Consider the following 16,045-nt stretch of genomic DNA (forward strand, 5'->3'; position numbering starts at 1 on the left):
CTTCAGGTGTAAATATGAGATGTGTTTTGAGGACAAAGACAGACAGTACTTCCCATAGACCCCCATCAGGACAAGGGCAAAAGGGGGCATTGCTCCCTCAGATGTATTCTTTGCCCCGTCACTTTGAGCATCATTCATCCATCAAAAAGTACAATAAATGTCACAATTATTAAATAACTTTAAATAATTATTTAAAGTCAAGCAACATGTAAGAAAGCCTCAACCCCAAGTGAGCTTGTAGTCTTAACCTGTTAAGCCCGAGAGACCTCGGTACTGGGGCACTGCCGCAACATCTTGCAGGAAACAGTGTCTGAGGGCATGTTCATTTAATAAACTATGAACGTTTTATATCCATGTAACGGGAAGAAACTCATCTAACTGATCATTTATTTATTTTTTTCAAAAGAAAACCCACAATGCTAACGCTGAGCCTCTGAATTAGCAACGAGCGAAAAATGCTAACAGATTACTGCACCGAAAATCACTCACAAAACCTTATTATTTATCTTTTCTTCACATCCATGACATCGATTCACATCGTGAGGTGACACAGAATCGATGGGTTCCCTCATTATCACTGAATTATACGAAATCGCGATGTTATAAGCAAAAAACAGACATCAAAACATTTGACGCTAGGTAGCTAAAAATGCTAACAAGAGGCGCGTTCACACCAAGTACTTTTCCCACAGTAGTTCATGAGAACTTTAGTTCATGAGAGTTCTTTTAGTTCTGATGAACTAAAGCATATCGCGTTCACACCAAAATGAGTTCCTGGGGGTGGATTAGGCAAATGAGCCGCTGACGTCACTTATTCTTCTTCTGCTTTGGGTTTACTGGCAGGCCGCAAACAACTTCACGGCGAGTACAGTAGGTGGCGGTATGCACCTTAAAGTTGCAATTCGCCAAAAAACCGAGAGAAGAAGAAGAAAAACTTCCGCTTCCGCTGTATGCTTCTGTTTACCTTCCGACCTCAGACACGGTATGGAGTTGACGTTTTGGTGGTCGTGTTATACAGCTTCGTAACTGAGTTATTTAAGCCAATAACTCAGCCACAAATAAAAATACAGATCGACCATTCAAATGCAATAGAAATGCTGAGTCGGAGGCGAAGGCGGTTAAGAAGCCTTAACAAAAGGATTGGACCACGAAAAGCACACGCTATGGACATGTTTCGCCGTAGGATAGCTGAGGATGATGACCGTTATCACGCCCAAAGAACAGCAATGGTACGTTCATTAAATCACATTAATACTATCTAATGTAGGATTTATGGAGTTATGTAGGGCTAATTTGTGTCTTTGTATGTATTCCAGATATGCGAATACTACGGAACGCGTCGTGTCCCGCGCTCTCTCTGGGTGAACAATAGAACCTCGGCCTGGTGTACACCAATGTGCAGTGGATCAAAGTGGATCTTTTCAACTCCTCTGTATTCGCCTGGAAGCAACATTGGGGAGACGCAACCTAAAAAAATCGCCACGGGGCAAGACACGCGCACAGCCCTTGAGGCATCTGAACAGCATGGAAATTGTAAATTGACAATAAAGCTGATCTTTTGTACAGTGCATTTGGTTCTCTCTTTTATTTACCACAGTCAACAGACACAATTACAATAGTGCAGACACATCTTAGTGCAAAGATGAAATGTCAGTATCAAAACAGTACTCATACTGTATATTTGGATATTAATATGAGTATATTATGTTAATGTGTGTTAAAGACAATGGGATGAGGTTGAAAGCTCTTTAAAAAGCTTTTTTATACCATCTTTACTGTGATAAATACATACATGTTAAGCATACACATCTGAAGAACTACGTTACACACACACACACAGGTTAGTCTGTGTATCGCTGCACTGCTGCTGGTTTAAACAAAGACAGTCATGATGCTAGTGCCGTGCATGTAGGTTCTCTTTTATTTATCAGCAGCAGATCAATAAGTGTCAGTAGTATCAAAACAATATAATAACAGTGGCAATATATATATATATATATAATAATAGGTAGGCTGAGCAGCAGACACACCTTAGTGCAAAATTAGGTGTCAGTATTAATAACAGTGGCATATATATATAATCACAATAATACAAAATGAACTGTCCCAGGTGTAGGCAATTTGGGGTGAAGTGTCTTGCCCAGGGACACAACGACATCCTGACTGCAGTGGGGTTTGAACCTGTGCTCCCCTGATCTGAACACCAACGCACCAGACCACTGCACAACACGCCTCCCAACAAGTCATTGTACAGTTTATCAACGACAAGTTTTTCTTAATTTTTGTATTGAAGGCCTGTTGGATTTAATCAGCTCGCTTAGCACTGCCAGAAGCCCAGCCTGAAAGGTATTTTGTTGCTCCACCTCGATTCCTGGGCCTTGTGTGAATGCAGCAGCCGTTCGTCGTGCATCTCCTTGGCACGCAGGTCCTCATTCTCCTTGCTGACCATGGCACGGCGGTCCATCGCCATGATGGTGTCAAGGAAGCTGTCATCGCGTGCCCACCTTCCTAAGGTGAAATATGCAAGATACAAGATCAGTTTAATCACAACGACACAACATTGTCCAAATACCGGAAGGGGAGCAGCCCATAACAGAGAGCCCCCCACGTCAGAGTCATCACTGTGGGCGATCTCCACCTCTGAGTCTGTCTCTGCAGGCACACCACAGGAGGAACACGGGGAACACCTTTGATTTGACTATTAACATTTTAAATGGTGAAGGCACTAGCAATTGGGGGATGGAGGGCTCTCAGGACATGATAGGGAGGCGTGTGGCGCAGTGGATAAGAGCATTGGTGTTCGGATCAGGGGAGCACAGGTTCAAACCCCACTGCAGTCAGCATGTCGTTGTGTCCCTGAGACACTTCACCCCAAAGTGCTCCTGTGGGGATTGCCCACAGTATTGAGTATGTAAGCTTTGGATAAAAGCGTCTAACAAGTGACATGTAATGATTCAAAAAGCTTTTGGCGGCCATATTGAATAACAACCTGAACCTAATATTTTTATAGTTAAACTCAACACTTTTCTTTGTGCTCCACATATCTAAATGTATAAAGTGTGTTTTCACCTCCGTTCCCTCCTGTTTGCTGCAGTATGGCAGCAGCGGTCAGGATGGGATCCTCTGTGATCAGATAGTAGTCCTGATGGTGTCCGCTGACCGGGCGCAGGGTGTGGAGCTGCCTACTCTCAGCGGGGGGGAACTGAACGTGGAAACTGTGTTTCTCTGAGGGATCCTCCATGTAGTCTGAGAAGCCTTCTGAGGAAACAAGGTCAAACTATTTAGGATAATACTATGACAAGGAACAATGTTTAGGCAGTACATAGAATTTCAATTACATTTCTACTTAAATGTGCAAAAAGTGCAGGTAATCAACTGTTTAAGCTTTTACCATTAACATGTAGAATGAATGTTGCAAATTACTTGAAATTATAGCAACTACAATCTATTGTTTACCTCTATGCATTCAATGTAGCCACAGAGGTAGCATTATGTCCAGCTAGCATGCTAATTGCTAACGTTATATTATCATTTTATCCCGGAGGGGAAAACTAGTTTCTAATCCTGAGAGAAACACCTCGCCTGAAACACACGATTAGTGCCATGAGTTAGTGAAGCAAATTACAGAACATTGCACACTTATTCACAAGTCAAAACGTGTTCATAGCGGGCATGGCTGTTGTTAGCCAGCTTGGACCTAACGTTAGCAAGTTCTAGCATGGCTAGCTCGATCTACTGAGCAAATAAAAGTACATCTAAGACCAGTATTGTGCAGATTAAAACAGTGCAGTGCATGTATTTTATTTTACCTTCGTAGTCGTCCCGACATGACTTTGCCAGGTCTGCTAACTTTGCTGAGCGACGGAAACTGCATTCAGTAGAAGCTTCTGCCGAAGAGCAAATACAATGGCCGCTTCCAAAAAATAATTCAGAGTCAAACGGGCGTGGTTTGCATTCCGCACAGCCAATCAGACGTACAAACTACTTTCTCCCACGACAGTCCCTGCTCTCTAGCAGGGACTGAAAAGCGGGTCTGACGAACTAATTTGAGCTACTTTAGTTCCTGGGGTTTTTTGGTGTGAACGCAAATATATCGTAGTTCTGATGAACTATTGTGGGAAAAGTACACCAAAGTACTCCGGTGTGAACGCACCTAAGGTTACCTTGGCTCTGTAGTCTCTCCAAAGTGGTCTTCAATGGCATTAAAACGATAAAAACGCTGCTGAAGTTAATCCATAGGTTAATCCAATGTGTCTGTGTCCCTTTGAAATGATTTCTGATAATCCATGAGCAATGAGATTGATAATCCATGTTTTTCCGTTTCTAGATATCAGAGCTAGAGTGTAGCTTCACTCTAATGCAAAATGACATGCGCAAAGCCCCCACCTTTTTTCTTACCATGTGTGTGTGTGGGGGACTCCCCCTTCGATTCTATTGGCTCTAACGGTAAGAAAGAGGTGTCAACCATCAAAATCGACCAAGGGGGGCCAGAGATATGGAAAATCCACCCAAATGACCCCTTTTAGTCTACTAACCCATCATCCAAGGGTAGTTTTCACTATAAGTAAAAAATAATTTTTGGACGGACACTATAATTTACAGTTTTTTACTATGTTCAATCTGAATTTTCTTTAAAATAAAAAACATCTATCTTGATTCTGACTTTTCTACATCCAACTCACAGGTTTATCATTACTTTGAGAAAAAAGATTATTAATTTAACCCTTTTAGAAGGGAAGATATGGTCATTTGTTCTGGGAATGTCATTTTCGAGCCTGAGACCTGAAAAACAGGCTCAGGGCTTAACAGGTTTAAAGGTCCTATGTCATGCTTTTCCGGTTATTACCCGTCCCCTTGTGTTATGAAGGTTTTTCTGCATGTAAACGGTCTGCAGAGTCACAAACCCTCAAAGTACACCCTGTAGGGAGTAAAACTCTAACACAGAAAAGACCTGTCTATGCTGCCCCAGAACGCCTCGTTGGACATTTGTTTCAAAATGGACCAATCCGCGGAGCTCCTTTAGCGTACATTTTCAACTAACAGGGAGTCCCCTGGTTGGTAATAGATGAGTTGGGATCGCGGAGAAATGCTCTCTGCAGACCCATTCTCACAGCATTTATAAACCTTTTTCTTACTCAATATCAAGCCACACTTATTGCTTTTACTTCGGCTGTGAGTGTTTGTGTGTGCTCAGGATGAGTTTCGCTGTGTCTCGCTGTATCGCCGACCCGGAAACCACACCAGTAAGCCAGCTCACTGAGCAGCGAGCCTCGCAACATCCCGACCAATCAGAGCACACTGGGCTCACAGGGAGGGGGGGGGCAGGAGCTCCAACAAGCCGTGTAGGACAGAGAGTGAATACACATACTATACAGAGATGCTGTATGAGAAACCAATGTGAGTTTGGAACATTGAACAATGTTCAATGTTCAACCTACATCTGGCAACCATAAATTGACTCCCCCCCCCTCTACTGTCGGATATTCCCACCTACGGTTGCCCTGCACCCTGCCTCGCCGAAGGCGCTTTAGACGACGGGGAAAGCGTGGTGGTGCGCTTGTCCATCAAAAAGCATACCTGACGGCTTCTTCTGGGACTTATCCATGCCTCGGATGTCATGGCCCTCCCGCTGCACGCCATGTGAGGGATCGATGGATTTGCCCTGTCTTCCCAGAGCTGCGGCCTCTGCTGGGCCCGCTGGCAGCTCCTCCTGCCCGACTGACTGCTCCCGGCCCGCGCGGCGTTCAACACGCACATCTTCATCCGCTGAGACGCACTACACCTTCGGCCAGCCCGGAGCGAAAACTTTGCATGGCTTTGCTAAATGCTAGGTCAATAGCAAACAAAACGTTCCTGCTAAATGACTTCTTCACCTCTCGTGAACTGGATTTGATGTTTCTGACGGAAACCTGAGTCCACGCTGGCGAGTATACACCGTTCTCTGAACTTCTTCCTCCTGACTGTACATTCTTCAGCTCCCCCCGTACCACCGGCCATGGTGGAGGCATAGCATCAGTGTTTAGAGCTAGCCTCCAATGCTGATTGCTTCACCCTGTAACTAATGTTGATAATTTGTGATCTTCTCGCTCCCAGGAAAGAAACTTAAAATAACGAGACTAATGGAGTCTCTGAAAAGGTTCAAATGGGTAGTTTAATTAAGTAACGTGGTTAAAGAACAAGCATGGTGAATGGAGAGACAAAGCCGGTGTTGTCTTGAGGGAGGCTGCAGCGAAGGGAAGAGAGTGCGTTATCTTTCGTCCTGCCTTTTATCCACGTCTCGTTGTCCCCCGCTGTGCAAATAGTGGGTGGCCCCCTACTCATTTGCCGGTTCGATATCGCGAGAGCACAGATGATTTCGACATTGATATTCTCTGCCTACTTCCTTAAGCATTTTCTCCTCATTATCTCTGTCATGACTTTCTATTTAATACCTTATAAACAGCTGTAATACTTAGTTTAGAAGTCCTAGTGGTTCCGCTCCGGCACAGTTCTTATTTTACGGAAATTCCCTCTGACGTCATAGCTTCTCACGTATCTGTAAACACTACGATCGACTAGACCTTCATTTAATATTCAGCAGTAATAATATCTTAACGTCTATCGATGTAGTGTTAAAGTCCGTACGTTTGTGTGTAACACTCCAAGTCATTTTCACTTTACATTCAGAAAACGCAACATTAGTCACAAGCTAACCGGATAAAGGATTTTTCAGAATAAAAGCTTGGCATTGATTTCCTGAGAACTTCCGGGCTTTTCCACAATAAACAGCTTTAAACTGACGATATGTTTTAGACTGAATTATGCTGTTTAACATTGATTTTAATTTCTAACAATCCCTCCTTTCACACCATTTAAGGTGTGAACACAATACTAAAAGTAATAAGTTCTTCATCTGACTGCTTTTAAACTGACGGTATGTTTTAGACTAAATCATGCCATAAAACATTGAATTTTAATTTCTAACAATCCCTCCTTTCACACCATTTAAGGTGTGAACACAATACTGAAATCAATGAGTTCTTCATCTGAACTTTGCATAGTACATAACTCATATCAAAAACATACTATCAAAATGGAATGGTTCAAATAACCGTCATCAAAAATACAAACAATACATTGGTTGGTCTTCTGGTGTAAAAGTTTTCCCTTGTGCATAACTTTTAGTTTTAACATTCAATATCACTTTTTAAAATAGCAGCAACTTGTGGTATTAGAACATTTCTTACTCCCTCCTTTCACAGAAACCGTTCCCATACCACATTCAGTGTTAAGGCACTTGTTTTACAAAGTATAAAAACATACTATTTAAAATCACATCACTAATAACAGTATAAAACATAAAGTTAGAAACCTTTTTTGAATAGTGCAAAGTAATACCACTTTGTAGCTGGTTCTTCATTCTAATGATTTCATAATTTGAAATATATTTCATCATTTGAAATATCACATGATTTGGACATTCTTTGAACAATCTCATCATTTATCATCCATATCATTTAACATCATTTACACACTGTCTTCATTTTCATCAATATCTGTATATGGGTTGAGTCGTCTTGTTCTGCTAGCAATTGAAACTGTTCCCTTATGAGAAATGTACCCTCCCCCCTTTCATACTTTTTAAAGTATGAAAGTAATATGTTCTCTAGAAAAGGCCGTGGTGATCAATCGGTACGTTAGGGTGCGGGTACATGGAATGCAACTCCAACATCTAGCACTCCCCTGGGCACCCCTATGCTATCTTTGTACACCGTCGAGCCTAAACTCCCTCCTTTGACTGGTCTCTTAGCCCTACTGGTTTTGGGGCGTTTCGCCATGTTGATTAACTGCCCCACTGTCATTGGTACTGCATATAAAACATCACTGGCTGTACAAGTGCACAGGTCCCAGTCTAATCCTGTAGCAAGACTGCATACAAGGGTTTAGTTCCATGATACCATCAAACATCTACTCTGGGATACGGCATTTCAGACAGTCATTTCTGGGAGAAGATTTTGGTCAGTTACAACAATTGGAGAATTTCATCACTTATGGTTCCTACTTCAGTACCTTTGGGTGGTCCGTTCTAATGCAGTGATAAAGTTCCTTAAATGGTGTGAAAACCGGTGGAATATCAATAACTCATTTCACTAATTTATCTTCAATTCTAGTCTGTTTAAAGAACTATGCTAACCCCTTTAACAGTGTGTGGAACCTTGGGTGTCCGAGCATGTAACAGTTACTCCCTCCTCTATCAAGGATTTTAAAAACAGTAGTTATTTCATCCATGGTTTGTAGTTCAATTTAGGAATTTTCACTTATGGCGGATATGTTTCTACTTTAAATAACATCTCTAAATTTCAGGTCATCCCTGATTAAATGGATGACCATCAGGAGGTGGTGGCGCTTGTCTTTTAAACTCATAATTTGGTGCCGTGCGCTCCCTGTGAAGCTACAAGTAAGATTTAAAACAACTGTTGGGTGGGTTGAGTGACCCCTTCTCTCTAAACGATATGGGTTGTCAAAAATATGCATCATTGCAATGAGTGATCCAAGGCCCCGCAAGTATTACTCCCAATTATATTGCTTTTTCCAAAATTAAATTTGCAATCGCTCTTTGCCCAGTGTCCTTTAAAACTCTACATCTTGGACAAACAAATGTTATTTCCACCTTAACAGTTCTCCTATGGTAATAACTATGCTACAATGGCGAAAACAATACTTTAGATTGGGATACTATATTTGGCTTGGTATTAGCTCTCCCTTTAACATTGTCCAACTAACACAGATTTGTCTGCTCTTATAGAGTGGTCACTAAAACTATCCCTTTAGCTGTAGATCAATATTGTAACACATTAGATCTCTACCAAATTCACCCATGAATAAAATCTTTTAGGGAATAATTCGTTTACATGATGGAAAGATTGAAAAATATGTTCTACTCCTAAGTCCCACAACACTCACTGCTTAAAGTGTAAAGTGTGGTGAATATTTCCATCATGTCTACCCCTTTATCTCACAGTACCCTCAGTGTGTTTTAGGATTATTTCCTCATTTTACTTTAACAGTTTCCTCTTTATTACTATTTTAATTTACCAATTTATTCATGGCTAATAAATCTTTTTGTCTTTACGTATTTATCAAGTCAATTCAAGTTTGTTTGTGAATAAGTGTGTTTATGTATAAACTCACTCACTCCCGTTTTCCTTTTCTCCTCCTCTTGTTGTCTCAAGCCACGACCCCCTCACATTCTGTTAGACCATGCCAACTCCTCTGGTTCCGTCTTCTCCTCAGTCCATCAGCTCTTAAATCCTTTCGCTGGTACTCTTTTCAGTGGCCCAACTGCTTTGCATTTCATCTCCTTCTTTACAGTCTCTTCGCTGTTGTATGGAGGGCGTATTCTGCTTTCATGTCCCACACTCTGCTCTTGTGCCAAATCTCGTGGCTCAGCTTGGAACTTCATGTCCTGGGTTAGGGACTGATGAGAGTATGCCTCTTTATGTCAGCATGCTGTTCTGGTTCTGGATGCCGCAGGTGGAGAAGGTTCTGGATGCCGCAGGTGGAGAAGGTTCTGGATGCAGTCTTGTCGTTGTTGGTTCAGCTCTGGTTCTCTGTCTGTTCGATGGAGGAGGAGGAGGAGGAGGAGTCTCCTGTAGTGAGGTCTTTTGTCTGATAGGGGTCGTAGCAGTCTGACAGGCAGAGAGAGAGAGTCCAGGTCTCGGGACGCATTACCTATAGAAATTCTAACACACTGAGGTAAAGTAAATCTAACCTTCTCCACTCTATCTTCTAATCATACTATCTGTTTTAATTGTTAAATGCCATCTAAACACAATTAATGTCTACTAATAAATGTACTATATCTCTAAACATTGTTTTTTTCTCCCACTGTAACACATCTACTCCAAATAACTCTTTCAGGAAACCATTTTCTTCTATAAATTGAAATACTTACATGTTTCAAGCACCACATGTTTCACACACTATAAAAGGACGTCTCCATATATTCTCCAATATTTTAAATCTCACTATTACTTAGAACAATGGTAACTTTTGTGACTGGATACATCTGTGCACAGTCGCCACAATCTGTTGGGGAATTTTGTTCATAGAGTTTGTACATACAGTTGTCCTCGTGGGTTAGTACCCCTGTTTTCTACTGTAATAACTTTTCAATAATTGTGCTCAGGTCACCAGTCGGTTGTCCATAGTCTTAACGGGGGTGTTTCTGGTACAGACTAAAACATGGATCCAGTGTATTTGGAGATTCCCCTAAATTGTAAATTCCCATCACTTAAATATTCCGATCACTTAAACCCATCTCATCATTTGATACAAGAACTGCATATAGGGGGGGTGAATGATCTTGATTGTAACCTCCTCATCTTGGGAACGAGTATTTCTAACTCCTCCTCTTGTTGCTCAACTGATCTTTTGGCTCTGGGGATAAGTGAAAGTCTCTGAAACACAGCTGGTGTTTGTTAGTGATGTGGGCATTTTCTACGAGTGAACTAATGGATCCATGTCTTTCATGATATCGTACTCCCCATCCAACCAGAAAGGTGCCAAGTGTAATGAGCACAATCAACAATGCTATTCTGACTCTTATCCCTAGGGGACCCCATAATTGCTTTGGCTTTGTTCTTGACATTTTATCCATGGTTGTGTCAGTTATAAAATGTAAATGAGTACAAAAATAACGTATACGAAAATAGAAACAAAACGTTGGACTCTTTTTCAGGTGAAAAAACCAAAATAGGTTTTCACTTTAGTGTACAATCTATAAAAATCTAAAGACAATTCGTCTTTTGAGCTGTTGATCTTAATCGTATTTCTATTTATTGTTTTGTTCCAGCTCTGCCAAATCAGTCCTAGCTTCCAATAACTTTTCTGGAAGTTGCCAGTGAAGGGTGACAATGTGTGAGGTGGTGTCAATTTGCTCCTTTTTCTTTACCTTTAAACCGGAGCGCGTGTGAAGTTTGTTACAACTTGTCACGGTTCCGACCACCGGGGATCAGCCCACTGTGTTTTGGGAACTTTCACCCTCACCCAATCACCTGGCCGAACAGGAGTCTCTTCTGATGTCTCGTCTGGTATCTGTGCAGTCTTTCCTAGCCTGTGTAGACAAAAACTTGGAAAATATTACTCAGAGCTCTGACATATTCATCCACTTCTATTTGTCTAATATCTAAAACTGGACCACTCCCTCCTTGGAGGAGGCCCAAGCCTTGGTATACCTTTTGTTGTTATGCGACCTATTGTTGACAACATGTTATTATTTATCAACTACAACGTTACCGAAATCCATTATCTGACTAATCATGACCTTCCCTCCTTTGAGCATAAAATGCTCAATTAATATCGCAATGATTACTCTATTATGAATAGGACATGGAAAACCCATAACGTCGTAGCAAACACATAAATCCTCTGTGTACCCACAAGCCGTACAAAGATGTTGTGTGATGTATCGTCTTCCAATGGTATAAATGCACATTGACTAAAAATCTGCCGTCAGCACAAAAATATAGTTTACTTCTTGTTAGTTCAATAATGGCTTTTGTCATGGTACTATGTATCAGTGTTGCTGCGAGAGAAAAAAAAAACACACTGGTGTTGCCAATACGTCTTAATAGCTCTAGTATTAGAGATTGGCTGACACTGTTAAACAAACAAATCATGACAAAATAATATGTCTTTAAACTAGTGGGAAATACGAACTACTCTCACAGAGGGTTGCACGCAGAAGAACATGAAGGGCTGATGTCCCTCACTTAAAAATAGATATTGCCTTATGCACTACTTTATAAATCAACAAATTCACTTGACATAAATAAATGAAGACTGATTCTTGAAACTGTTGTAAAAAACCCTACAAACTTCTTCATCCAAGCTCAGTGTTATGTTTTTAGTTGGCAGCTCATGCCTTAACTCAGAAACTTCAGACCTATTATAAAAAATGTGTTTATGAGAGAATGTAATCTGACTTCCATATATACACCTCAACTTAATAAATGAAGTTCCCCTTTAAAACACAGCCCCGGTCTTCTTGACGGGGTCTATCTATGGTGGCTGGTAAATGTTGTGCCAGCTTCTGTCACTCTGTCACTGTTCTCCCGCTAACAGTCACTCTCTAGTTCTGCTGGGTTCTTGTTGACTTCTTCACTGGTTTTGAGACAAGCGATCTTATTGAAAACACCTCCCTTGTAGCGAGACTTCACCCCAGCAGAATCGAGTTTCTGTTTTTTTTTTTTTTTAGCAGCTGCACATCAGGTGTAGCCTGTACTGCCCCTTGAACTGCAGTCGATTTAAACAGGAGGACTTGGTAAGGACCCTCCGTCTTGGGCGAGGACTAGGCTTTCATCTTCATCTTTTGGGCGAAAAACCATTGTCTTGACCTCTCTAGCTGTGTGGGCACAATAGTTTTCTGTGGTGGGGGGAACAACATCACTCGTATCTCTTTCCTTCTCATAATTACAAAAATAGTCTGCTAAATGTTCTACTATGTTTTAATCTTCTTATACTAATCTGTGATGATTATATTTAATGCAATATGCTACTCACTATTGTTAAATAACATTCATGTTTGGAAATACTATCCTCTTTGCCATCCCTGAGACCCCCTGCCTCTGTTATAGTCATGGAAACCTCCCCTGGGGTAACCTTTGTGGAGGGCCGTTGTTTGATGCAATGTTCTGCGGGACACTCTCTGACCAATGTGTCAGCTGACCACATTTGAAGCATCCTTCACTTTGGGAACCTCTTGCTGTTGATTGAAAACGTCCTCCTCTGCCCCTTCGTTGTATGGGAGGGTATACCTGTGCTTGCGGCTGTACTTGGGTAGGCAGATATGCAGGTGTTTGCTGTTGAAGATACTGTGGGTGCTTGTGGCTGTACTTGGGTAGGAAGATACACAGGTGCTTGCTGTTGCTGGAGTTGTGTGGGACATGCATTGGACCAATGTGACGTCTGACCACATGTGTAGCAGCCACCATTCTTGGAAACGTCTTCCTCTGAAACTCCTCCTCCGCTTGTTGGTTCTGCATTTGATTCTCTGGTTCTTCCTGAGTTTGAACTGTTAGAGGTGTTCGCCCTGCCTTCTCGGTTCTATGGCTATCTTCTGAAAAGCTTCTCCTCCCTTCTCCTTGTTCTTCTTCCTACAAGCCTCAATGTCTTTCTCAGCTAACTCTGCATCTTCAAAAGTCTTAGTTTAGTGCTTTCATCACTTCGTCATTTTCCCTCTGTGTTGCCTGGTATGTCAGGTCTTGGTGAATGAGATGTTTGTCTCCATTCTTCAATGGGTTTTAATGTCTAATCCCACCTGGTCTTCCAGGCATGCCTGCACAGATTGGGGAAGGGCTTTAATGACCGCATTCTTCCACAACATCACGACAGCCGGAGAAACGTCATGTCGTTCTCCAGTGCTGTCCTCCCACACTCCTTCACATCTCTTCAAGAAGGCATGCATGTCTTCCTCCGTTCCTTTTTTCAGGCTGGTGAGGACATGTAAACTGTATGCTGTCGGGTAGATGTGACGAATAGCAGCCCAATAGCTCGACCTGATTTTGTTGAATGAAATGTCATCTGCAGAGTTGGCGCATTTGGCCTCGAAATCTACTGCTCTTGCCTTTAGTCTTCCTTCTATCCGTCCTAGCAGTGCCCTCATGTCTCCCAAGCACAGGTCGTCTTGGACAGTGTACTTCTCCAGATCATCCACCCACTTCTGACCTCCTTTGGTGAGTGGAGGTAGCTTGGACACTAATGTTTCCATGTCCCTGTGAGTCCATGGTTGGTATTGAAATCCTCCTTCTCCAGCTGCTATCACCGGTAACATGTGGATTGTGCAGTTCTTGAGTCTTCCAGCTATAGCTACTGTTGTAGCGTCTTGAGATCCGTCTTCCTCTCTTCTTTTGAGTTCCTCCTTTCAGCTGGTTACTTCACCAGATAGCATCCTTACTTCATACTCCAAGTCTTTGACACGTGTAGCTGTGGGGAGTCCATCCAACTCCAATACTTCTCCTATAGGGGCTTGGTGAAAAGGTTGTTGTTTTCTCTGATATGTTGGAAAAAGACACTTCAGTTAGACTTGGATTCTGCTCTTGAGTTTGGATAACTGGAGCCTCTTCTGTTATTCCTGCTGTGTCTTCTTCACTGGCCGATCTGCCGCTTCTAACACATGTATGCTGTTTGTCAATCCCCTGGCTGGCATATTTCAGATAGAGCAGCAGACTTGTAACTGTAGTTTTCTTTTTTCAGCTTTGTTCATAGCGCTTTTTCAGGTCCATACCAAAAGGGGTGTCTGGTGTGGATCCATGCTTCTTGCTGGTCTAAGTATCTCTCATTCTCATAAGCAACTACAGCTTTTCTATGGGCTTTTGTTGGGCCAGGTTGGTCATCTGCTGGAATCAATCCTCTCGTCTGCCATTGATCAAACAATTCCTGTATCTGTTTCCAGTTCTTTTGTCTGTCTGATGCATGTGTTGTGGCATCTGATCTGACATGTACCTTTGCCTTGATGTCTGCAGTTGACCCTGGCTCTGCGGGTGCTCCTAACTTAGTGTATTTTGGCGACATATTGCTTAAGTAGTTGGATATAGTTATTAAATGTATCCAAGATGAATCACTAATCTTCTGAATAGTACCTTCGCTCCTGATAGAAAATATCCTATCCTATGTCATCCGAACTTAACTTCAATACCTGGGTTTTTTTTTTTTTTTTTTTTTTAAAGATTAATAAAGTAAAAATAAAAATATGCAAAAAATTTTTTTTTTTTAATTTTTTTTTTTTAAACCTTGTACAGTGGCTTGGCTTTGAAATATGCAAATAGAAATCTCGTAAAAATCTATCTTTACTGTGTATAGTGTATTCCAAAGTGCATGAAATTATGCTAATGTCATAAACTATGTTTTTACTTCAATTGTGTGGTGTTTAGGTATTCTACAGTCTAGGTTGAAAGACTTATGTAAGGTTTCTTATCTTAATATCAGGAACCACCTGTGATTCTATCTATGTGTGATGAAGTACGTGTTCATCTATAATACTTGAAAGTAAACCTTAGCATAATTATAATCAATTGGTGTTGTATTTATACGTTTGTCCTTTTACCCCCATTTCTTGTGCAACAATTCTGTACAACCAGCAGAGTGTGCTGTTGTAATTTTTCAGCTTTTTTTTTTTTTTTTTTTCACCCTTTTTTAGCTCTTCTAAAAACGGACTTCTTTTTAACAAGAAGCTTATTTTCTTAATAACTACCTTTGATATGGGAAAGAAATTGACTTTATGATTAAACAGTCAAACTTAAACCAGCGAATACACTTGCAATCACAATGTTTAGGATTAATGGACAAAGCATAAAAACAGCCATCAGCACACACAATTTTTAGGATTAATCAACAAAGCATAAGCAGGTAAAACTCCTTTGCAAGGACTAATATTTCAAAAATCAGATTTGAGCTTTTTAGAAAATACAATAATCTTTTTCTTCAAAAACCAAACTCCAACGGTATGGATAACCTGATTCAGCAAAATGGAATATCTAATTCCAACTTTGACTCAAGAAGAATGATTTTTTCTACACACTATGGAGGTCATGAATATTGAATTAGCCTCATGTGAGTGAAACTGAATGGATTTCAAAAAGACAACAACTGGTCCTCTGAATTTGCATTTCACAGAATGGCGACTGCCATGTCATTGTTTGTCAACATGAGGTCAAAACAAGATGGCAACTGATTTCAAATGCTGACCTGCAGAACAAAGAGTTTTTTGCAAGAAGAATGGCTGTCTCTGATGCGTTGAAATCCTGGAGGTGTTGATCTCAACAAGGAGACCTCATTCCAGGCTAAACTTCAGAGCAGTATACCAGCACGACGCTCTCAATATGCTATACAATTTAAACAAGTTAATACAAAATAGTTAGAGACCATCAAAACTATTTAGTCTATGGTCGTCTGAGCAACTCTCACGCTATTATGCGACCAAATGGGAAGCCAGTCAAACACTATTAGGGAATATCGTCTATCTAACGCACGAATGCCGCATTTCTTTCCGTAATGCACACGCAAT

Source organism: Trematomus bernacchii, unplaced genomic scaffold (assembly GCF_902827165.1).
Source record: "Trematomus bernacchii unplaced genomic scaffold, fTreBer1.1, whole genome shotgun sequence".
NCBI classification, from domain to species: Eukaryota; Metazoa; Chordata; class Actinopteri; order Perciformes; family Nototheniidae; genus Trematomus; species Trematomus bernacchii.